Source organism: Poecilia formosa, unplaced genomic scaffold (genome assembly GCF_000485575.1).
Source record: "Poecilia formosa unplaced genomic scaffold, Poecilia_formosa-5.1.2 Scaffold198, whole genome shotgun sequence".
Classification (NCBI taxonomy): Eukaryota; Metazoa; Chordata; class Actinopteri; order Cyprinodontiformes; family Poeciliidae; genus Poecilia; species Poecilia formosa.
Window position 1 is genome coordinate 813,938 of NW_006800137.1, and position 26,124 is coordinate 840,061.

The following is a 26,124-nucleotide window of genomic DNA, read 5'->3' on the forward strand; positions in this document are numbered from 1 at the left end:
GAAGCAGTGTTGATGACAATGACAAACATACATGGTGGTTTGGGCAAACTAGCAGCAGGGGTTATATTTTGCAAGGTAAATCTGACAGAACAATGTAGTAAATTGGATGGCATGAATATAATTCTCATCTCACGTTCTGCATTGGAAACCACTTGCTGTTTAATTCCAGCATTGATCATCCTATAGATTGGCTAACTGACTGCACTTGCATCATGTCAAGCCTCATCAAATGTTAAACAGTAATTGCTCTTTGCTGTTGGGAGAGATTATTCTTTGCTCCGGGTGACTTTATTTTTCCTTTTAATGGGTTTGGTAGGTAGCAACTGTCAGTCCTCAGACACAGTGGACAATTCTGAATTTATTTCTGTCAACTAGATTTACCAAAATTAATATTTCTTAGGCTTAGACATTTGTCTTTATGTCTTATGTTTCAAAATTTAAAATTAATTTCAGTCATTTTAGAACTGAAATATCTATGGGGTTGTTACGAACAAATGATTTACCTAAAATCTTATAGACCCTGCAGCAAAACAACTAATATAACAGTAGTTTGTAGGACACAAATAGAACAAAAACAATTTCAAAATTTTATTACAAATAAACTCACAAGTAATTTCACCAAAAAATCTGAAAATTAAACATTTCTCAACATTATTCATCCAAAATCAGTGAGGTGTCCTGCTTGAAGGTCCAAAAGACCCAGTTGGGTTTTCACCAAGAATTTTGCTGGGACTCAGTTTAATCGTCCTCACTTTCAATAAGCAGCAGGTTTCCAGTATCAAAGAAAGCAAAACAGCTCCAGAGCTTCACTAAGCATGTGTGAGATCTAAACCCACACACACAAATTGTTTTAATTATTGTAAAATTCCACCAAAGCATCATTTTGAACGAACTATTGAAGCCACACTAATGTGCTTTGAGCAAATAAAAATCATGACAAATGATAAACACAAAAGCAAAGACATGAGAAATCATCCCATTTTCAGGACAGTTTTTGAAGCAAGTTTCCTGCTTCAAAAATATTTTACTTTTTGAAGCAGCAGGGTTACAATCTATTGATCTGAAAAAAAAAAAAAAAAAAAAAACTGTCATCAGAACTGTGAAGACGTTCTGTTGACTGAGGAATTTGGTTTTACATTTTTGTTTTCATTTTGGTGCATTTCTCACATCACTACTACCACTAAAAGATGTAGTGCATTTCTTTTAATTACTACAAACTGCCAAATCCACCTAAAGAAGTGTCACTTGCTAAAAATGCATATTCCATTCCTCAAAGGTAAGTGTTTTTGTCAGTGATAGTGTCTACTATACTTTAGTATACACCAACTAGTAGACGACTTTCTGTTGCTGGAGTTGACACCTGAAGTGTACAAACTTCTTTATATAGCAATAAAAAAAATTTAATAAAAACTGTCTTTAAAATATACTGTACTTCTCTCGTTATTCTGTCATTTAGCAAATAGAAAAAAAAAAAAGGTAATCCTAATTGACCTAAAACCGGAAAAAATATTCAAATTTCATATCTGACAGAATGAAAAAAATGCATTTGTGTCTCTTCTTGTTGCTGTAGTGATTAAAATGTTGAGCAGTCCGGTGTGATGGGCCAGATATATTGTAGCCATCCCTGAAAATTATTTTCTGCAGTCAACTGTGAAATTTCTTGAGGAGGTTGTAATTCGCGGTGATAATTGTGGTAGCAGCTGTGAGAGTGGCCTTGGCTTGCTGTTGCAGTGGTCTGAGCACTTTGTCAGATGGTCTTGTACAATTGGACTCTGTAGGTCTGAGGATCTACAGCTGCCTTCTGGCAGCAGATAAATTGCAACATTCTTTTGTTGTCTAGTTATGTTTGTTTCCAAAATCTCTTCTTTACATGCTGCCATTTGTAAGACATATAATAGAGGTTTTGTCTAAACCTTTATTCTGAGGAATCTACTGTAAATGTTCACTGTCGGTGGCACAGAACTTGTATGACAATTGGACTCCACCTGTATGATGTTTACATCATACAGGTGGACATACTGGGTGATCAGGCTACTGTTTTTTGAGGCAGCATGTCGGTGCTTTCTCATTTTGTCTTCAGGTTTTCATTTGAATTTCTTTGTAATTTGTTCTTTAACCACTGCAAAAGTGTGGGTAAATTACAAGGTTTTGATTTCACAGTTTTATTGATTTGACTTGTTATAAATGATTGAAAGGTTAATTAATTTTAATATGGAAGTGGACAGTTAACAATTAAGACAAAATAAACAAAATATCTCTGTTCTTGATGATGACAGGTGGCGATTTTTCTTATTTATTTTACCAAACTGTGTCTTTTTTGTTTTTTTCTGTGAAACCTTGCAACATAAAAACATGTGAGGTAGAGCTGTAAATAAATGTATTTAAGCATTGTTAATAGAAGTAGTGAGCCAGATAAGACTCATAAATAACAGTAGCAATCACAAAGTCAGCAAAATTGTCATTTTATGTCATCTTGTTCAGTGTCTTTCCGTTCTGGTTTCCTAACAAATCAAGATAAGCAGCGGAAGTTATTTATATGGTAATACACTAAGACACACAGCACATGTAGTCTAGATTCAGCAGAATATAAATGAAACTTGCTTTGAGAATTAGACTATGTCCATATTTATACATGTTCATTATTATTTTTCAGACCTATTTACATTGCAGATTTTTTTTTTGTCATCCTATGCTTCCAGGTTTCAAAAGTACATTGTATACCTGTAACGTTAAAGTATTGTATGAAATTACGCCCCTTCTCCTCACTGCATTCAGTCAGTCACTAGTTTACGACTTTACATGTTGTCTTACAGACAGTGAGATATGAGCTCCATTCACCCCTCAACAAGCTGCAGTAACGGCTACAGAGGACCTTGACAGCGGTAATAGTGTGTATGCATACTTGCTTCATATTTTCTCAGCATTGAACAGTCTATGAAACTGAAATCCACATAGACAAGGGAGCCATTATAGACAGTAATACATGTCACATTACCATCAGCTGGAGTAAAACACTGAAAATGAAATCCAGCTCTGCAAAGTTTTACTCACCAATATAATCTAAAATAACTCCTAAATTTCTCGCATAGGTATAGAAAATATATTCTATCAAACTTCCTCTTAAAAAAGAGGAACAATACAACACATTTCTTGTGCAATCTCTACATAAATGTTGTTACAACAGAAGGAGATCGGTGGAACAATAGTGTCCCATGAGCCCAGCATAATACAGTCAAGTATATTCAGCCTCCGAGTCAAGAGCCTAGAAATACAGGTTGTCTCTCTTAGCAGATACTGATCACATTTCGCCATCTATCTTTCACCTTCTCATGGGAGCTGAGTCTATTTTCCTTATCAGACAGACAATAAGTCAAAAGACCTGAAAGAAATGAATAAATGGAAAAAGACATGCATAAAAGATGAGGACATTGTTGCAATGGATTTGAGCAAGTGCTTTGCAGACATAGACTAAATGGACTTCCTGAATAAACAGGGCGAAAATAGTGGAGACATAGTTTGACCAGATAAGGGATGACGTTGAGAGATGTGGATTTGAGGAGAGAGGAAAAGATAAAGATGGAAAAAAAAAGATGTAGAGAAAAGTTAAGAAGGAAAAAAAGAATAATGAAAAAATAGAGCAACAATGATAATGTGTTTCAGAACTAACAACTTTTTGTAAAACAATTCTGTTTCCTCACCTTGTCGCTACATTCACCGAGTTAATTTACATGGTGGTGGTGGTGGGGGAGAGGAGTCATTTTGTATCTTTCAGGCACACTGTGCTATTTAAATGCGCAATCAAATAACTGTGTTACCTTTCATTGATATGAAAATGCTGCATGAGTCACTTAACCTAAATTTACTTATAAACATAGCTCTACCTCAACCTGTTACCCTGACTGACACTCTTCCTTCACCACTTCATCACAACAGTGCTTCATGCCATTCACCGATGCCAATTGCAACCGTTCTTAGGAGGCTCGTAGTTTCACCAGGTGCTCAATAGTTGCTGCTGCCACTAGTCTGGGAACTGAAGCTTCACACCAGAGCTTTGTAGAAAGAGGCAGGGATTTGTAAGAGCATGGAATTCAAGGATTCCTCAGACATGCACAGAAGAATCAAATTCCTTCCATGCATTAATATTTTAATTAGTAAATAACATTATAATATGACGTAAGGCTCAAGAAAGTTTATTTTACCTGCCCCTTTAAGTGATTTGATTGTACAGATTGACCATGCAGAGGCTTGATCGGATAAGTGAAGTTTAGGACAGCTTTTCAAAAAGTGATTAAACACAGATAAGTGAGTTGGCAATGAGGGCAGTTAGGGTTTTACATGGGGCCAAGTTTGTTGTTTTTATAATAGGCTAACAACAATTTGTTTGATGTTCTGAAACAGTTTGTGAGACAAAAAATAAAAAAAGACTAAACTCAAAAAAAGAATGTAATGGAGTACTGTAGTTGTTTTATTTGGACTTTCCACCAGTTTGTATTGAAAGGATACATTAGAGGATGTTCAGTAGTTGACACCACTCCTAAACAGACAAGAGAAAACGTAGGGAAAAGAGTCAGTCACTGTGGAAGGATGTGTGCATTTTTATTTTTATTTTTTTTCTGTTTACCTTCCTGGCTACTTTTGTAATTAAATGTCACCAGTAAGTAATGATGCTCTCCAGACTGTAAGTGCATTGGCTCTAAAAGGAAATGTCGATGTTTGCTAATGGAATGCAGACAGAGGCAATGCTATGATTGATCAGTTGAGCAGCATGACTTAAGGAAACAGGTTGAGCTGATTGCTCAGTGAAATGAGAGTGTTGTCATATTATTAGCTCTATGCTGAATTTTCCCCTCTATTACTGATCTCAGATTAACGCATTTTCAAGTTGCTTTTTGATATTTAGTGAAATTGACCTCAAATGGTTACCTTTAATGTTGCTGGTAAAATGTCAAGTGACTTGTCTTGGTTTTTAATGCTTTGCTGCCAGTCCCCACTCTGACAGCAGCTTGTGATATCTCACAGCTCGTCATAAGAACATGGAGGGCTTTTTTTCTGCAGGGGTTGTCCAATTCCTCAGGTCCAATTATTTCTGCAGTGTTAGTTAGTGATTTGTTTATTTTAGAGAGCAAAGATAATATCATTACTCAGTCTCCGAAATCTTGTTAGCACTCTTTATCTTCTCCTTAATCACTCAACCTCAAAGCACTAATGAAATATTCTGACTGCTCTGCTGCACTGACATGTTGCTTTTGTTGAGAAGTGATTCAATCTATTAGGGAAAAGATAATCACTACCTGTCATGGTTGTAGGCAATTATCTGACCCACATGTACAAATACTCTCAGGAGGCAAAGTAAGCCTTAAAAGGTTTATTTTACAATTATTTGATTAATGACTTGTTGCTGCTCCAGTGGGGTTGCTGGAGACCTGGGAGCAGAGACACTGTGTGGATAAGGCGATAGGTAAATGACCTGTACCAGCATAGCGCTTTATCTAGTCCAGAGGACCCCAAAGCGCTTTAAACCACATTCAGTCATTCACATGCACGCTGATGCTGATGGTGGTAAGCAACATTGTAGCTGCATTTCCCCTGGGGAAGATTTTACAGCAGTGAGGCTGCCATACACCGGCTCCGCAGGGTCCTCTGACTAACACCAGCAGGCAAGGTGGGTGAAGTGTCTCGCCCAAGGACAGAACGACAGAGCCACTGTCGGCCCTCCTGAGCAAAACGGAAGAGTGAATGTGAATAAGTGGAGGGGATAAAAGGAAGGAGCTTACTGAAGGGTGAAGCACACCAGGGAGGAGTGAGTGGAACCCAGGCTTGTTGGTGTGTGTGGTGGTTTTAGCCAGAGGTTTGATGGAGACTTGGAGCTGGATGATAAGGAGAGTGCAGGAGCTGGAAATGAGGAGCTGACGCTGAGGGCTTCAGCAGGTGGAACAGAGTGAGCGTCGGAGAGCAGACAAGTTGGCTCGAAGGAGGAGGATGATGAGGAAGGTGCACAAAGATTGCTGGAAGGGAAAGAGATCCAGAGCTTTTATTGGTAAAGAAGTGCACCTTTTATGAGGATATCTATAGAGAGCTGAGATAGTGAGACACCACGGAAGCTACCACAAAGATTATTGCTGCTGAGCTTCGTCCGCCGAACAAAAAACAGCAGCTCTAGATCTCCACTGCATCCTGTAGCCAGGCCAGCTAGTGGAAACATGGAGCTCCGCAACTGAGAAAATCCACCAATCAACACAGCAACCCAAAATTCCTGACATTATCTGTAATATGCTGAGAGTGATTGCAATTGAGAGTCTGCAAACTGTGGCTCCCAACTTGCCTGTGATTCTTTAGGCCCTTTACACTGGCCTCATGATATTATTAGTCAATAATAATAATAATAATAATAATAATAATAGTAATAATGATATCAGTAATATAAAACAGAACAGTGTTTAATCATTTGGAGGTGTTAAAGGTTTCAAAATGTGCAAAAGGTCAGGCTCTTCTCTGTGGAACATTAAACTCAAAGTGTGTTTTTTTCTTAGTGTTCATCAAAGTACATTGCAGAGATAACGTCTTTTTGTATACACATACCATCTAGTACACATAAATATTTGATTGTGTCATATTGGGGGATAAAATCATTTGAAGTGGAATATGCTGCATTGGGTCAGTAATATTGGTAATTTCCTTGAACTGACTTTTTTAGAGTATAGCTCAAGTCTGCCATCTTGCACATATTTAGAAAGCTACTGGGTCATTGTTTGATAACACAACGCTCACCTACCCAACACAAAACAATTACCCTAATGTTTATTATGTCCAACACTAATTAGCTTCAACATGGCCTGCTAAGTTCCGATGTGTAAGACATCATTAATACTGCTTACTAATTTATAACACAGATTATCTTGATTAGAACATCATCACGTATCGGACCTTTGGAATATCTGCATGTGTGTTTGTATGTCTAATTTGTCTGAGAAAGTATGGAATTATCAGCGGACAGGATATGTATTGACAAGACCCCGGCGTATAAAGGCAAAGCCAACAATAAATAGAAATGGAAGAAGAAGGGTAAAAGACATCAGAGCCTCTGTGAAGATTCAGATAAAAAAAAAAAAAAAACTTCCATCTCAAAAGTTTTCATTCGGTAAAACAAAAGACAAGGTTTCTCATTTGTGTTTGTATAAATGAGCAGCTGAAGTCGTAACTTACTTTTATTAAAGACCCTCTATAAAAGGTATATAAAAGGTGATTTTGATTTATGCTTCATCTATGAGCTCACTACACAGCCTGTGAAGCAGATGAATGAGTAAAGCATAAAATCATAAATGATGAATGTTCTAATGTCCAAGGCAAACTCCACCACCTTCTGCGAACCATTTGTTCTTGGGTGGTTCACAGAAGGTGGTAGACAAATTTCCGTAATTTGATATAAACGTATACTTTCGCTGATTGTAAATGTATGTTGGTGTACAACAAACTGACTGAAACTGACTAACAGGGACAAGTCGTACAGAGAAAGCGAGAGAAGAGAAAGTAAAAGTAACAACACAGTGGGAAACATCTGTTTAATTCACTCTCTGCCTGCTGTCAACCTTTGTAAATTGAATGTCAGCATTGATGATGCTTTCCAGATTGTAAGTAGCTCAACTCCAAAAGGTGTGTTGGTAATGGAGTGGTAACGATCGATCAGCAGAGAGGAGAGAGCTGTCACTACAAGTGCAGCGGCAGATCTCAACTCTCAGCCAGAGAAAATGAAGCTTTTCCACCTCCAGTCAAAGTCTGGAGTTACATCACTTTTTTCAAGATGACAAAAAAAAAAGAATGATGCCCAATAATTAAATCTGAATCAAAATATCTGTGGTGCTTTAAAGTGTAAACTCGTAAAAATATGATGAAAGAAAAAACAAAAGATCAAGGGATGTCTAGGAAAAACTTTATACAACAGTTAGTCTTCTTATCTGCTTATTAATATAAATGTGCAGAGGCCCACTTGGGGAACTGATCCCCAGCAGGGGCTTCATGTTACTGCCTTAGTGCCCATTTCTTCCCCACTAAAATATCTTCACCTTCCTGAAATAATGACCTAAGCCATTTCTTCCCCTCTGACATATCATCACCTTCCTAAAATAATGGCCTAAGTCGTTTGTTTTTCCAAAAGTGATTTTGACAAAAAAACACACAAAAAAAAGAATAAAAAAATCATCAACCCGTTTTTGCTAAAAAAAAAAAAAGAAAAAAAAATGACTTAAGCCATTATTTTAGGAAGGCGGCGATATGCAACATGACACAAAAAATTGGATCTCGAGTTTGGGATATTGGATCTTGCTTGCATAGGAGAGACCGACTGTGCCTCCCCCTCACTTTGTCCCGATGTATACTACATGCCAATTTGAAAGCTCTATTCCACTCACATTTCTGGAAACATATGTACATGCACAAGGACTGAGGACAGGGGGTAGTGTGGTGTGGGTCTGTGCTGCGACTGCCTTACATCTCTGCTGCCTCGGTGGGGCATATTGTTAGTACAATATTGAAATGTCTAGTAGGTAGTATGCCGGTGAACTAGGGAAGGGCGCTCCTCTTGTGTCATGAGTCTCGCAGCTCTGCAGATAATGCTTGAGTTTCTGATTCCATGTGATAGGATAAGCCTTAACTTGCCAGTGAATGAAGTCACTGCAGATATGTTTTGATTATATATTATGTGAGCTACATTGTGTCAGAGACAGCACTTCTCTCAGAACATTAACTGGGTCTTTTGGAAAATGGTGCGTGATTAATGATTTTCACTCGAACGGCACAGCTTTATTAACTGTGGAATGGATGTTTTATTTTGCAAGGCCAAAAGGACATTTCAGTTCTTTCTTCAGACATGGAGGGAAAATGAAATGATGGTCACTTAGCATTTCAAGGGAAAGACAACTTAGGCTTGACTTTGTATCTTATGAAAAGATGGGCTGAATGTTCTGAATGCAGTTTTTCTTCAGATTATTTGAAAATGATCAGTGATTTTTTTTTTTTTCTCAAGGCCTTGGCTTTTTGCTGACATCTGGGAAATTGATTTTTTCTTTTTCCCCATCAAGGTATCATTTATCTGTAAATAATCAACAAATTTCAGACCCAGCCGTGTTGTTCACTGCTACGTCTAATTGGAAATTTCTATGCGATTAGTGGTCATGTATCGTGGGCATACACTATTTTACTTTCAGTCTAAAGTTAGTTCTGATTATGCTCTGTTATGTTACATTTTCAGTCATACCTGTCTGTTACAGCTTCATCTTAATTTATTTCAGTCAAATTTGAATAAGAGTGTATATGATTTACTGGAGAAAAAGAAGAAATGATCATGTACCAAAGCACTGGTTAAATAATAATCAGATGTTGGTCATCATATGAATTAAACAACTCTCAAAATATTTACTCTGTTTCATATTGATAACAATTGGAAGAGAAATTAAGCAAAAATGTTTTCTTTGTCTATTCAACAAAATGTTTTCATAGATTTAGCTCAGTTTCTGAATGTGTTGTGCAAAAATCTGACTGTAGTGAAATCTTCTTTCGTCTGTATGTGAGCAGATGGAACTGTCGACTCCAAACTGGTAAAAATTCTGACCTTCAGCAAACACTAAGGATTCCTCCTACTGTCCTTTGCTGTGCAAGTATCCACTTTCTTCATCTACTTCATCGTGAATGCTATTTTTTTTTTTACTAATTGTAACGGCTAAAACCCTCAGATAGACCTGAGTCGAAGAGCAGGCACTCATTTTTCAAAACAGCAGTCAGCCATTGATTAAAACAGGAAGTTACTATGGCAACAATAATTTAGGGCTTCCTCTTTTCCACAGTTCATGTTCACTTGTATGTAGCTGAGGCCCACATTACTGACAAAGACATTTTTTCTCTCTCATTTAGGATATGTCTAAGCTTTTACCAGCTGAAAAGTGAAATATATGTTTACATAGAATTTTCCGTTAGAGTTCGGAGAACCCAGAATGTCCATCACAAATCTACATTAGTTTTGATTTCGATGTTTTATCATTCAAATTACAAATTACAAGGAAGGGAGAGAGTCAAACACAGTTGAAGCCTGAGAAAGAAAACGATTACATTAGTAGTTGGTACAATATTTACAAAAAACAAGCCTTTGGTTTTTGCATCTGGTTGTATTTCACATGTTGTTTTTCATATCGCTAGCACACTAAATGATGATGGCAAGACACTATTAAATAAGGAGTGGATAATAAATGTGCCAATCTAAATACTAAAAATCATCCACAGCAAATTGTGATCAAGATTATGTGGTTGTTTGTCCTGTGTGTCTCTGTGTTGCCCTGTGATGGACTTGCGACTTGTCCAGGGTGTATCTTGCCTTTTGTTCAATGATTGCTCAAATAGACACAAGTAAGGTTGCAGGGGGTGCAGACAGTGGGTGGGTGGCTGGGTGGATGGATGGGTGCATGGATGGATCTTTTTCATGTCCATCATGTCTGTGGTTTATCAGATCATCTTTGGCTGTTTGAGATTTAGTTCAGTGGTGTGTTTGATATTATGCTTTCATCTAAAAGACAAATATATTTCAGGCTCTGACCTTATGGTACACACTAAAGTGGATGAGCATGAGTGACCCTGCCTCTCATCCACCGAACGCTTGAGACTAGTTTCAACTCCTGCTCCTGGATGGATAGATAAATAAGCCTCTTATTTATATCTGAAAACAAATATTGTAGGTCGTCCACTGTTTAACCTTTCCTCTTGTCTCCACTGTGCATGGTTTGACAAAAACACATTTGTCACAAATAACATGAAGGAGGGTTTATCAGAAGGCCTGGTTTTAACAATTCCGATAACTTCTGACCTCCAAACTACAAACGCAAACTCAGACAGTACTTCATAGCTGGCAGAGTTAAATAATAAAGATAATAGTTTGTCTCATGTTGGAGCAACAAAGACATGCAGGCTGAGTTCATATGGTGTCCTCTACTGTTTGCCTTGTTGCCTCAAAGGCAGCAGACACAGTTGGATGATAAATGGAAACTTAAAACAAGAAAAGGACACAAAGTGGAATTCTTTCATTTAGACCACACAGGCTTAGTAAGACTGACACTGAAAGATGAAAATGTTTTTCAATAGCGAGGGTTTGCATTGAAGCATTTATGTAAACAAACGTGTTCTTTGATTTTTGAAGCAGTTCATTGTATAGTGTGCTAAAATGCTGTGCACTTTGTGGCTATTAGTGTTTCCTCTGTAACACATTCAATGTCATTTTGTTGAGATAAACACACCATCTAATTCTCTGCTTTTTGTCTCTCAGTTACGGTGATATCTTCTCTGACTAGAATCTTATTTCAATTTTTGTATTGGTTCGAGCAATTTGAAGCAACACATACCTTCACAGTAGCCTATGGCTTCATTGTAAAGCAGGACAAGTGAGATCTATTTAAAGGAAGATGTGCTCATGTACCTCTTCCTTTAAGTAGGAAGAGCTACATTAAATGGGAACAAATTGTTTTGTTCCCATTTAATGTAAAAAAACAGAGGGGCCAAACAAACATTGTAATTTAAGGAGGTGCATGCAGGTTCACAGTTCATATCAAACAAAGGGTTTAATTATTAGTTGTTGGATCAGACTGCTCTGAACACCTATTCAGTAAACTGGTCCAGCCTTTTGTTTGCCTTTATAGTAATTGTTGTGATGAATAAGTGACAGTTTGATAACTTTAGTAAGGATTGATATCAGTAAGACCTGCTAGCGATGATTGTTTAAAATTTTTTGACACATTAGATTTGTATAAATTTTTAAAACTTTAATTCAGAATGGTTTGATGAGGCAGGAGGTATTTTATTCAAGACCATTTAACCCTAAAGGACATTTCAAGGTTAAGAAAGAGATTCACTACAAAAAAAAGTCATATCTAATTTCAGATTTAAAAAGTTTTTTTATTTTTTTTTATTTTTTTTTTTAAGCAACTACATTTCAAAGTGGGATATTATGTAAAAAAATGACTTCTTTAATTATGTTGTAGTGTTATTTGACCATCAGAAACATGCCTGGAATGCTGGTTGGGTTCCTCTATGCATTTTTAAGGAATTCCTGAATTCACCATGGCATCCTTCAGAAGTGCCTGAACACTTGTTCCCACAATGTGCCACAAAGTTTCTCCTTGGAGCAGCAGTACCCAGCCGAGCTTCCACCTCACAGAACACGCCTCGCCCGCGCCTTTCCCAGCTAGTGGCAGAAGCAATTAGCAAACACCTTGTGGAAATGTCATCTGTTGAAATCCTATGAGCTACATTTCAGTGCAATACTTGTTAAGGAATAATGGAAAGGCATTGTTTTGATGATGATGATGATGCTTCTTAAAGAAACAGAGGGCAATTTCAAGTGTCAAATTTGAAAAGTAACATTTCTTTAAAGCTATGTTTGATAAATGTAGCATTTTATAACATCTGAAGGTAACATAGCTACTTGATTGTGCATAATAAAATGGAAAATGCATAATATCAAACAAATCCTGTTGTTAAAATCCTTTTAACAACATTTAAAACACAGAATATCTTTTAGCTCTTGGTGCTTAGAGACATCAGAAGCAATTTCTAACTTCTACCATCAAAAAAAAAGCTTTTAGATATTTACAGTGTGTTTTTTTCTTTCTTGCTGCACTGATGAAGAACCTTACCTCTGTTGTATTTTTCTTACCTCTTTCTTGTCTTAGAGGTTGTTAAAAAGATCTGGTGTTTTGGACCTGAATCACATGGCAACACTTTGCACTGAATTAAACTTTAATTAGACCTGTACTGGGAATGTAAACAAACAACTCCGACACTTGCTCTGCCCACCTTCCTCTCCCTCATCACTGTGCCTGAGTGTCTGCTGCTGTGACCATAAAGGTCATGCTGCCGGTGTTGGTGGTCTGGCCACGCTGTCATGGGAGGCTTCTGAAGGGCTCCGAGAGTCTAGCAAAGGCACAAACAGAAATGAAGGGGGATGAGCCAGAACTGTATGAGCTGCTACCAGACTGCCCACAGGCTTCTTCTGCTTCTGCTGAGTCCTACGCTCTAACAAAGGCTTTGAGTTTATCTATAACTTACATTTTTTTAATAATTAGCAATTAGTTTCCTGTACAAAGGTCTGGTCATTAACCCTTGTAAAGTCATTATTCATTTTCTTCTCTTCCTTCTTTTTCCATTGACCTATATACATAGGAGGAAGTAAAAAATTAATAGATTTACATAATTTGTTTGGATTAATGTGACAGACACGCAGCTTGCCTTATAATGAAGTTGCAGATCTTTGCTAAAAAGACTAAATTAACCACTGATTTGTATGAAGTTATATAAGGTGTATGCATTAGGCAATGTTAGGGATATATGGCTCTATGTCTTTTCTCTATATCTTTTATCTGCTTACACACACACACACACACACACACACACCCCCACACACACACACACACACGCACACACATTCACACACTGCTGCACACTTACATAACCATAACATATAGGACTGGCGACAGTCAAATGTAAATATGACTGATTAAGGCAGGCCAACACTCCTTAGAGAGGGTGAAGAATGAGGAGAAAATAAAAGCAGGCCTCATGCTCCATTCTTTGCTTCACTTGATTGCACCCTTAAGTGTGCTGAGTGGAGCCCAGAGCTGGACGGTAACTCTGTGGCTTTTCCATTTGTATGACTTGTAACATTTGATCATTTTCGGCATTAAAGCCTGTCTTATACTTAGCCAAATCTCATTATTTTTCAAAGTAATGAATCTGAGAGGCTTTGGTCGGGTCATGAAACTAGGAAATTAACCTGCTTGTTGCAAGGAAAGGAAAAAGGTGCAGCACAACATCAATATGAAATTAAAGCTGCAAGCAGCCTCAAACGGCCCTCGCAGCTCAGCGTTTCTCCGGCCTATTGGTCACCGCAGGGGTTCCAGCACCGCCGCACAGTTCCTCCACCTGTCCGCCAGGTGATTGATGCTCATTGATGTGTTCGGCAGCGCTCCCTTATGATGCATGAAAAATGTGGTGCAGATCAGCTGATACAGGGATCTGCACCAGCTGGTCTGCTGGTGCAGATCAGCAGATCAGCTGATCTGCTGATCAGCAGATCAGCTGATAACATCCCCATAACATAGGGATGTTAATCCCTATGTTATGGATTAACATAGGGGGCGCAGTTGAGTCAAACTACAATGTAATCCTTTGGGGCTCTTTAGAGGTTCACTAGAGTCAATCTTAAAAAGTTTGGTGCAAATCGGATGGTGCATGTGTGATTTAAAGACAACCGTATGCTAATGGCGAGGGATTGAAATTTGCCATTTTGCCAAACCCCCACACGGTTCAGCCAGCAGCCAGCATTGACAGAGTTCATCATCATGTCATTTTATGTCACTTGGCACAGGATTAAACCCATGTGAATCATAGAGTAAGACATCCAGTAGACAAAACAGGTCACTTGCAGTTGGAAATGGGCGGGGCTAAAGTGATGTCATCAATTCACCCTCACAATGTTATCAGGACTGGTTTGTAGTGAGACATATGGAGTCTGATGCAGCTGTGACCTTGCATGTGGAAGTTATTCCACCTTGAGTTCATGGCGAATAGTCAAAGTTTGACACTTAGCCACGCCCACATGCTTTGATGTACAAGAAATCTTTTGATAACTTTTCACCTTCAGTGCCTCAAGAGTGTGCTGAGTGGTTCTGAATACTTTATCTGAAAAACTGTAGGATGTGTTCGATCAGATACAACGTCTATAAAAAAGAGGAAATGACGGCTTTGATCCAAAATGGCCGACTTCCTGTTGGGTTTGGACCATGGCTCCCAGAAACCTTTTTGTACTGCGCTGCCATGGCCACGCCCTCTACTGAAAACTCTTGGCACTTTAAAGCAAGTGAGACCAACTTGTTATCTGTCATCCAACACAGAATCATCTTCATTAGGTCAACAGAGCCAGAGATGGGGATTTCCAAGGAAAAAAACAAAAACAAAACACTTCCTGTTCTGAAGGGCCAGGCCTTAGATCATGTCAGACTATGATGATATAGGATCGTCAGGCATCCAACCAGGGTCACTCATGCCAAGTTTGGTGCAGCTCAGTTGAAACATGTGGAATCTAGAGGCAAACATATGGCAACGGCGTTAAAGGTCACTTCGCCACACCGACACGCCCACCTGCTCCATCGAAACCGGTCGGGTTGGAATCCACATCACACCAACATGTCTTCTGTCAGTTTCAGGTTGATTAGGTCAAAGGGGTCAGATAGAGACTCCTCAGAGTAAAATATGACACTTCCTTTTCTCAGGGGCGTGGCTAAGTGATGTCATCATTTGACCATTGGGTATTGTAGGGGACCCGATGATGATCAATCACTGAAAGTTTGGTGCCTCTATGAGTTTTTGTGTCGCCATGTGACAGTTTGGTGTCACATGGCGAGTAGTCAAACTTTGACCTCACGCAACCCCCTTCAGCATGCACGAAAACTCACCGTTTTGATAACTTTTAATTGGCCATGCCTTATGAACAATCTGACTAAGTTTGAAGCCGATCGATCGAAATTCCTAGGAGGAGTTTGATCAAATGCGAAGGCTGTAAATGGCCAAAATGGGGTCAAAATCAGAACTTCAATCCAAAATGGTCAATTTCCTGTTTGACTTGCACAATGAAATTAATTGTATTTTCTGTGCGTCTTGGGGAGCTCTACAAGTGTACCGAATCTCTACGATGAACTGAAGAGGGTATTTTGAAAGTTGCTAGTTGGCGCTGTTGAGTCGTTTCTTTTGCAATTTTTGAATTGACCTTAAAATATGTAAATTTCACACAGGCTGTATGTTCCGCTAAGTTTGATAAATTTTTGAATATAATAAAGCCCCCAAAAAGCCAATTTATTTGGCGGAAGCATAATAAGAAAGAAGAAACAGTATGATTACAATAGGCCTTCGCAGCGCTTTGCTCCTCGAGCCTAATAATAAACAGCATGAAAAGAATAGGCCTTCGCAGTGCTTCACTGCTAGGGCCTAATAATAAACAATACAATTGCAATAGGCCTTCACAGAGCTTCGCTGCTGTGGCCTAATTAGATACCATAAATATCATCCACAACAGAAACTCAGCCGCTGCTTCTCCATGCTGTCTTTTTGTCAAACTTCTGAGGTTCACAGCTCTATAAAAAAGGGGGAAAAAGCATCTCCTTGGAAAAGATCAAAGGGAGAATGATGTTTCTGAGTTTTTGTTTTGCTTGAAGCCGAAACTTTGAGCATGTCTGTAGTCTCAATACAACCCAGGCAGAATTTGTTTGCATCTTTTCTTTTCTCCAGATTTCTTCATATCTATTCAAGAGTTACATTTATGCTGACTAAGTGTAATGTCTAGATATTTGTTTGCTATTTGGATCGGGATTTTTTTGGAGTCTCTGTAGTGACAAGGCTCCCCACACACGCATTTGCAGTGCCAGGGGGATTCAGCTGCTTGGCATGAAATTCCCACCCCTCTCCCAACTGACTGCCATTACCAGCCTTCAGTCATGGCCATAGACAAGAAGCAGCCTGTTGCAGCAGGGAGCCCAGAATGTGAACAGTGGGGGAGCCAAGAGGTGTAATTTGTCGCAAAGGTGAGATACAGTTTCAAAATGAAAATCTGAAATTGTGGATCTTACACAACATTTTTTAGTACACAATTTTATTCCGATTTGCAAGTGTCTGAATTTGTATTTGTCACACATTCTAGATTTTTGTTTATAACACATCTTGAAAATGTATTATGTTCCTTTTATTTCACATTTGTGTACTACTGTGTGGTGGTGTGTGTCTTATAAAATCCCTTTCATTTTGGAAATATGTTATTCTTGGAACTTTGATTCTGTCAAACTGGATTCAATCTAATGAAATACTGTATGGGAACTTAAGAGTAATGGGAAATTCCACATTTTCAACTGGTTTTTGGCTAAAATGTGTTGTGGTTGTCCTCTGGTACTCCACTGTCCTGCCAAAGTCAATCCACCACCACTGAAAGGTGAGCACTGCCTTGATTAGGCTGATGAGCTTCACCTGTGGCCATTTGACCCAAAACAAGGACAGATAACTGAGGAGATGATGAGAATATACTCAGGGTGTTTTGGAAGAAAATGACTTGCAACCAAACAAAACAAAAGGAAAATCATCTCTAAAAAAAAAACAAAAACTGAACTGAAAACCTGCCAGTGGGATGGCTGCTAAATGAGGTGTTGGGGCAACCATTTCTGGAGGTGAAAGCAAATGGAACTTAAGGTGAGTAAACCACATCACTGTTATCTCATACCTCCTTCAAACAGTCAATTGTCCTCAGTTATAGTAGGCTGAGAAATTTGACTGCTTTTATGTTATTCTTATATAATCCCATTTTGCTGAACCCTCCAAGTGATTGTTTAAAACTCTGAATGCACATGTAATGGGAAATCGAATCTACGAACGTAGTCCTGTTAATTTCATTTGCTGACTGCAAGCTTCCTTTTGATGGACAAACTTTTCAAACTCTACTTGGTGTGTCCTATCCACCACAACTCTACTCCTGTCTTTGCGTTACATATTTACGATCAACTGTTCTCCATACAAAGAAAAGCACACGTACTGGAAAAAACATGTTGACTGGTGAAGTGATTTGAATTTTACCTGTATATAAAAGAACTGTCGCAAAATATTGTTGTTAACGTATTCAATTTTAATAAAAGTATGCATCTTTATATTCTCATATGAAAATGTCCATTTTTATTTGACCTAAACTATGAAAACACATTTTACACATGTGTCAAAATGACACATTTTACCACATATTTGTGTTGATTTCAATGACACAATAGTTGTGTTAAAACCACATACCCATTAGTTGTTTCAATAAAGACAAATGTGTTGTCCCTGAGTTGATTCGGCACGTGTTAAAATTTAACACATCACTGTCATTTGTTGCAATTAATGGGTCCTGTGCTTTTGATTGTGCTGTTGATTTTTTTTTATTATTTATTTGTCTTACCAGTTATTTTTAAATATTGATCATTTTTGATTTCTTCAATCTTGGATGACAAAATCCCTTAAAGGAGAACATGTAAGTCAATTGATTTAAATTGGAATTATAAAGAAAAGCAGTTTTAAATGTGATATTTACAATGGCCATAAGAAGTCATGCACAACATTTCTCACTTGACCAGTGTGACAGTCATTAAATACGTTTTTGCTGTTGGGTTTATTTTCTGTCTTGTCTTGAAAAGCAGTATTAGGTCCAGACAGACTGTTATTTATTCTATTTCACACTGTCTGAACTCACTCTTTGAGCTCTGATTTCCTGTCACAGCTGCTTTACTACATCTGTAGTCTCTGAAATGTGACTGTTTTTTTTAAAGTTAGATTGTGCAACTGTTGCATCACTTTAGGGGTCAGGCACTGATGCTCTGATTGGTCATGGCCTGTTCCGTATTTCCTGATTGCAGTTCCAAGGATGGCTTTACTGATTTTCTGAAGGGTCACCTTTGTTCCTACATTTTTCATTTCTGTGACTGCATGCGATCAGATGTTTCTTTTTCTCCTGTAATTTTCACCACTTGAAGTGCAGATGGTACATGCAGAAACAAATGGTAAAATAATCTGTCTGTGATTTTTGAAAAGCACTTTTAAAGAAAATTTTGTGCAAATTCAAAGTGTTGGGAAGGTCACTTTCTGCTGCCGTCAGTATTTGCATGTCAGTCCTTTTGCCATTTGTTGGATCTTTTATAGGCTTTTCTCAAAAAAAAAAAAAAATTGTATAGTACAACCATACGTCATCTTGCTGTAACTCTACACATACCTACCATTATGTGCGTTTCCTGACATTGGTCCTTGATCCACACGGCCCTGTATGTTTCCCTGGTTTAACAAACTTGATTAAGATGATTTGAGTTCTGTACAACCTCAGTAAACAGCCATGAATTGGAATCAGATTTGATGGGAAAGAATTAAAACATGCAGGACAATGTGGTTTGAGGACCAGGGAAGAAAAAGCGCCTTTGTTGACTGTTACTGAAAAATAAACCGTTAATTTCAAGACATTGCTAGATTTTTCTTTTTCCCCCAAAAAAATAAATACTGTAAGAAAAATCCCAAAGCTGACATTAATTAGGAGGCAAGTCTGCATTTGAGTATTCCAGATGCATAGAGAAAGGCAAGTTGATGTTTTGCTTTGAGAGAAGAGAGAATTAAAAACATGGGCTGCTTCCCACAGAAGTTATTTAATGAATCATATCACTAATATAATTGCTATGACTTATTTCACACCATTTTAAAGAATATTGTGAACAAGAATAAAGTGAATGATGCTTTAACGTCTCTTCAATTCTAGCAGCTCTTCCTACTTGGTGACATTCAGCACTAACGGCTGCCATTAGGCTTTTGCTTTAACTGACAATCTGTCTTTTACATCACTCTGAAGGAATGTATTCCAAGACAATGTAGAAATGTTTAAATTCAGTCACTTTGTGGGGTTTTCAAGCATAAATATTCCATTGGAAATCATAGCACAGGATCTCCAGTTGATTAAAGACTTGATGAGGCCAAAGTCATATTTTTCTTTTTGTTTTCTTTTGTTTTTTTTTTTTTTTTGTATTTTTGAGCTACTAACTAGTAGCTTTGCTGGTTAGCTTCATGTCAAATGCTGCATTACCCAACTGTATTTGACCTTGAGATCAGAGCTTTGTTATGAGCGACAAACGACGGTGATAAGCAACCGTTTTCTGCTACTCTAGGTAAACCCAAGACGGGATATTACAGTGACAAAGTTTTAACATTCTTCATCTTTCTTGCATTGCTGGCCTGCATGTGCACGTCTGCTCATACGACCTTAAAATTTCAAATGCACAAATTTCGGCAGTCGCTTGGCTGGAGGAGGGAAAGCTATTGTGGAGAGTGAACAATATTGCCTTATCTTTCATTAATTAGAGCAAACCTTTCAGGGTCCTGAATCAGCAGAGCAGCCCAGAATTATTACACTTTTACCATGCTTAAATGTCTGCTATTTTTTTTTTCCTGAAATGGTGTTCGTTTTAATGCAGATGTAATGGTGCACACATTTGTAAGATTTTTTTATTTATTTATTTATTTTTTCCCCGTTGTCAGTTCATATAATATTTTCCCAGAAAGTTTAGGTGTTATTTAGTGCTGGTTTGAGGCATGACTAAAATGCAGAGGAGAGCTTGAGATTGTCATGCATAATTTAATGAAACGAAGAGAACATTTACAGGTCACCGTAACAGAAGAGAGCACAGGCAAGAACATGGAAGGAATAGAACAAACAGAGGAGCTTAAATACTGAGAGAGAGAGAGAGAGAGGTGAAAGTGACAAAGAAACCAGAGTAGCTAATCATCTGAGAAAGCAGCAGACTGAAAGTGCAGAAACGGGGAAATCAAGGGATGGGAAATGGCTGAGAAGAGGAGCAAGATGGCACAAGCTGAGGAAAAGGTAAGAGATGAACAAAGCAGAGAAGAACTTAAGAGACCAAACCACAAACTGACTTGATCAGAAACGCTAATCTAAAGAAAGAAGCTCAAAGCACAACCAATGAGATAAGGTAAACTAACTCAGGAATAAACTAAAATAACAAGAACTAACCAAATAAACAACAAAGATATCAAATAGAAACGGATGAAAACCGTAATACAAACACCTGAGGATCATAACATTGAGAGGTCCCTAAAGGGTTTGGCTTGGTGGGGAAACGGGTCTCTGTTTTAGTAAGCAGGTATCATATTAAAGCTATCCGTTTGTGATGTTTTAAACAGGATGTGGATAATCTAAAACAAAATAAACTGCTCAAGTACAGTGCCTATTCACTGTACTTGAGCACACACACACTTTTAACATTGCAACACTTTATGCTCTCCCGAGGCAGCAGATGGATCCAATAAAATTTGGCACAGTGGTTTTCACAGGAGATCATTTCATGGTTTATGTATGGTCTATCTACGTGTCACCAGGGTGGGTTTATACACTATGACCTTTGCTTGCTTGGCTTTTTGCATATTTGCTTTCGTTTTTATGTCATTGCTGCAAATTTATGAAAATGGTTGGTAAAGAGGGTGAAGGACACAAATTTTAAGCTTGAAATTTAGCTTGTAAACATATGTGAATAGTTTCTGCATTTGTCCTAACTCATCTCCAGTTTATAAAATCCTCCAAATAGCAGGCTTTGATTGACGTAGATTGCAGATAAGCTATGCATTATCAATGAACCTTAAGTCTAAGAGCTTTGGAGAATAAGGGGTGTACAAATTATTGATGGGCTTCTCCAACCATTACAAGGTTTGTCATAGAAAGTCTAAGTAGAGCTGGTGACATAAAAAAAATAAATAAAAAAAATTGTCAGTGCAACGGTTATCTGCACATTTGAGTTTGTCCTTACCAAAAGCAGGTGGAGGAGGTGGAACAAGTTTTTTTTTTTTTTTTTTCTGCGAATCATTTGTGGTAAATCTGAAAGAAAAAGTTACAAGTGACTCCACAAAGAGCAGCAGTGTGGGATGTTTGTACAGAAATGAGAGAGAAGCTGTGAATGAGCTTTTATGTGGGAATGTGTGGTTGAATTACCGAGCATGTGGAGATTTTTTATTATTATTTTTTTTTTTTTATGTTGATCAGCTTTAACAAACAAGTTAGATATGCTATTGTAATATGAAAGTACTTTCTCGAGAAATTAAGGGCTTTCTTGGCTTTGATGGAAGTTATTTTATCAAACATCATCTCTGAGAGAGGCCTTGACAAATTGTACGCTCTGATTGAAAAGTGCATCATCTGCCTAACATCCTTAATGTTTAAAAACTTCTCATGGAAATTCTTGTATCAGTGCATGTCTACATAGCTTGACAACACTTGGTCATTATTTAAATATTTACACCTGGGACCAAATATGATGTTTAATTCAAAAGTTAAAGTATTTTTTTTCTTTCTTTGCCTTTATCAGTGGAACATGGTGTTCAGTTGATGGGTGTCTGATGTTGAACTGCTCCAAGTGCAGCATGATTTATTCAGGGTATTTGTTACTTTGATCATTTTAAAGTAAAATGCATCCTCTGAGTTGAGAAATGCAGTATCACTACAGATGCTGAGCTGATTGATTATGGAGAGAATTATCAATATTGAATTCATTTTAACTTGCAAGGTGGTCTCATTTCTATGCGATTCTCTGTAAATGGTACAGCTGAAAAGAGACAACTTTATTTTACTAGTTTTTAATCATTTTTTTCTTCACATTCCTACTGAGTTTCTTTAGCCTGACAGATAATCCAGAGGGGAGGGAAGTGGATCAGATTGATCTCATTACTGTCAACGCTCTAATAACCATAATAAATGGCAACTGTTGTAGGTAAATGTGCAGCAAATGGCACATGAACTTTAATAAGCTGTATAAATGGGTTGCATTAAATATTCTTGACCTACATTCAGTTAGCAAATCTTAAAACAGTCTCTTTATTTTCCTACTATGTGAAGCTTTTGAATTAACAAAAAAAAGGCTGTCAACTTTAGGTAAAAACATTTTTCCATCCTCTTGGATGGAAAATGTATGGAAAGAAATTAAAAAACTGAGTGATTTATTGAAAGTAATCTTAAGAGTTTATCCAGAAAATGGGAGGTTGTAGAATATTGGTGAATGAACAACCAAGTGAGATGTGTCCATCTGATCCACTGACTACAGAGCAGAGAGAATAGACAAAAGAAATATGGAAACACACCATCAGTCTGGGTTTTATCTCAAGATGTTTGAACTTGGAAACTTACAAGAATGAACACTATGAGCTGTCTTTAACATCAGGAAAGGGTTTATAATAAAAAAGCATTTATTTCTTTCAACCGAAAAGTACTTCCTTCATTTTTGCACATGGTCAGTACATTTGATTTAAAAATGCCTCAATGACATCATCCCATTTTACTTTCTGAACAAATGTAAGGTAGCTGAAATGCAATACTCAAATATAAGGGGTCAAGGAAGATGAACTCAATAAATGCAGGTGCTACCACAGCAAGCATTGTTTAGTTCAGAGGTTCCCAAATCATGGCAGTGTTGAGAAAATAAATTTAAAATAAGCTAGTTTTAAAACTTAACATGTCTTGATTCAAATGGCCTAATTATAGTTTTAAAATCAGTAATATATTCTGGCTTTTTGACCTTTATTTTACCTGTAGTTACAGCAGATGGTTTGCTAGGATTGTTTGAACTGCCTTTTGTCTGTGTGGGAAAACAATACAGTAGAAGTTCTAGCTTTTCATACTCATCTGTGAAAAGCCGTAAAACAGCAGGGGTTCCTGGCTTGAGACAAAGGTCAGAGATAGCTCCTGGTTGGATGAGCAAAGATACGCCTGATTTGAATAAATTAAAGAAAAGAAGATAAAACTTTCCAATACAGAGTAACGAATCAGATTTTGCTCTTGCAACTTCTCCAAGACATCTTTGCTTTTTGTTTGTCGTTTCCATCTTTTGTCTTTTTCTCTCTCAGGTAAATTCATGTGTTTGTGCTCTGAGGTTTCTGATGTTTTGTGATGCGTTTGTCTTGTCTGGTGATAGTATGCATCTGTCTTGAATAAAGTGCTGATTATTGTGACGCTGTTATCTCTGCGTGATCTCAGTCCTTGCGCACAGCATTTTTCTGAACCCGGGCATAAAAGAGGATTTAACGAGTCAAAAGGTTTTTAAAGTTCAAGAATTTCTCCTCTCTTAACAGCAGCAAAACGCAAAGAACTTTTCACAGTTTTCCCCCAAACTAACAGACTGTTGAGTGAAGCTGTTGGACGCAGCAGGTAAAGTTAGCTAAAAGATGACTAGCTAATATCAATACAGCACCTTAACCTTAACAAATAGCCTGTAGGCTACCGATGTTGTTGTCTATGTCCAGCTACGTACATTCATTTTGCCCCCAAAAGAAGTCAATCCTTCCCCCCCACCCTCTCACAAAGTCGTTCAACCAGACAGCTATTTGTAATTTGTAATCCATAGGGGGGCCCAGGAGAAAAAGTTTGGGAACCACTGGTTTAGTAAAGGTGTGAATCACTTCTAATTCATCACACTGAATCACTTTGTTTTTTTTTTTTTGTTTTTTTTCATTTAAACAGTACTTCAAAGGACTCAGGAACAGATGAATATTTAATTTCTGCCTTCCTACTCTCCTTGCCTTTACTATTTTAGTCCACAAAGCAATTAGATGTTTTTTAACCAAAAATAATGAGCTTAAATATGTCTATCATTTTCTTGCTTCCACTGTTAATATATTGTTTTTTGTTCCAAATGTCTGAAAGACATATTTTCAGTTAATGCACTGTTGAATTGGTGAACAATGAGCTTGTGACCTTCTTTTCATTTTCTGACCTGGACTGTGGGTTTGAGAGCTCAGTGGAAAAAGTATCCATTTTTTTAAATCCGGCTTGCAAATAAGACATCAGACAGCTCTGCTGGTTACTGAGAATGTTGACATTAATGTAAAATATGTGAAGCAATTAGTGAAGTGAGAAAAACTCGTGTAATTAGAAGAAAGCGAATCTGTTGCTGCTGTGACAAGGAGGAGGTGATGAAGAGAAGCTCCTTTGGCTCCAACAATACTGCTGTACTGGGGAGGGGGGTCCCGTTTAGTTCCTTTTACATTAAATATTTTCCCGTCTTTCATAATTTCACATCCTCTTCTCCATGCCTTTCAGTATCATGTATAATTAGCTCGGTTTCTCATGTGTTGTTTTGAATTATTCATGTTGAGCATAGTTAAGTTCTGCATGAGGAAGAAATTTGGAGGTAAAGTTGTCGCAGTTCAATGAAAATGAGTAACAGATTTAGGGGGTTTGGAGAAGTTGAGGAAGCTCAAATATTTTTTTAAAGGGGGCAAATATGGTAAATCCTAAAGTTCAATGTCAATTAAAAACAATCTAATGCAAAAAAAAAAAAAAAAAAAAAATTGGCTGTCATTATTTAAAACTATACGAGCAAACACTATTTCATATATTATAGCTAATTTGGTATAATTTACATGTTTTAAAAAAAATAGTTTTGGGGGAAAAAATGCAAATATTGTTTATGCCCATATATGGCTCTTGGTCACAGATTTGTGTGCAGCTTGGATAGGTTCTGAGAGTGCGAGTGAACACACTGTAAATTATTGAAGACAACTCTACAGAAAATCCTCTGACATGCAGCAGGTTTGTGCTCATTAGTTAAAGTTGATACAGAAACTGAATAATTGCTCACTTTGAGATCTGCTACAGTATACAAGATGATATATACACATCAAACAAACCCATGCATCTGCCAGGAAGTAGTGAGACATGTATGTCACCGATTTTTTCGTCTTAATTAATTTGAATGTTTTGCAGCTGTAAATTGTTGTTTTCTCTTTATATGTAGGATCACTCCTGTTGGTAATGAGCTCCATACTTGTTCAAGCAGAGGCCCACAGTCCAAAGTACTTGAACTATATCTGAACTAGGAAGTGACGTTTTGCCCTGGTATCATCTCACTCTTTGTTGGAACCAGTCTTACTAACTCTCAAAGTCTGAAGGGAGCCTCTAGGGGTTTTCAGACCAGAACGCTGCAGATTGTTCAAGTTAATGAGAGCACAACAGTCATAAATCAAATGATCTCAATAGAGTTGAAGATGAAATGCTAAAGGTCTGCTATGACAGGAACCACTGGGATGGAGTCCCCAGAAATAGACAGAAGAGCTCCTTATTTAGGACAGAAACAATCAGCATAGCGAAGCAGAAACTGGAGCTGCAAAAAACATTAGCAGTAAAGTCTATGAATGCTAAGATAACCTTAAGATACCTATATAATTTTATATGTCCCATACTTGATCAGAAGCATTTGCAATCATGCAAATAATCAGGGATGTGGTTCCTCTAAAATAAGGCAAAATGGATTTGGGGGATGTAAATACACATTTATTTTTTTCGTGTTACTTTGTGTTGGTACATTTTAACGGCTTTAAAAATCATTTGGAATAATATTAGTCTTTCATGTTCCTCTGAAGTGGATCTTATCAACTCTGGAACTGTTACTATTAATATGTGGTTAAAATGGAAGACTGAAAAAAAAAATTTAAACGGGAAAATAAAATTAACCAATGCATCAATTAGTAGAATGTTATACATTTTATGAA

The 26,124-nt window shown here is 37.5% G+C and overlaps 1 protein-coding gene and 1 long non-coding RNA gene across 2 annotated transcripts in view; one reads left to right on the forward strand and one right to left on the reverse strand.

The window, feature by feature from the left end:
- The window catches only part of lsamp (limbic system associated membrane protein), a 723,288-nt gene that overhangs the window by 340,146 nt on the left and 357,018 nt on the right, over nucleotides 1-26,124 (forward strand). The gene's annotated exons all lie outside the window — the stretch shown is intronic.
- On the reverse strand, nucleotides 5,353-13,001 carry LOC107837990 (uncharacterized). Its single transcript, XR_001664043.1, has 3 exons — nucleotides 12,829-13,001; nucleotides 5,792-6,005; nucleotides 5,353-5,715 (listed from the first exon to the last, which is right to left on the reverse strand). It is a non-coding gene; the product is annotated as an uncharacterized LOC107837990 (long non-coding RNA).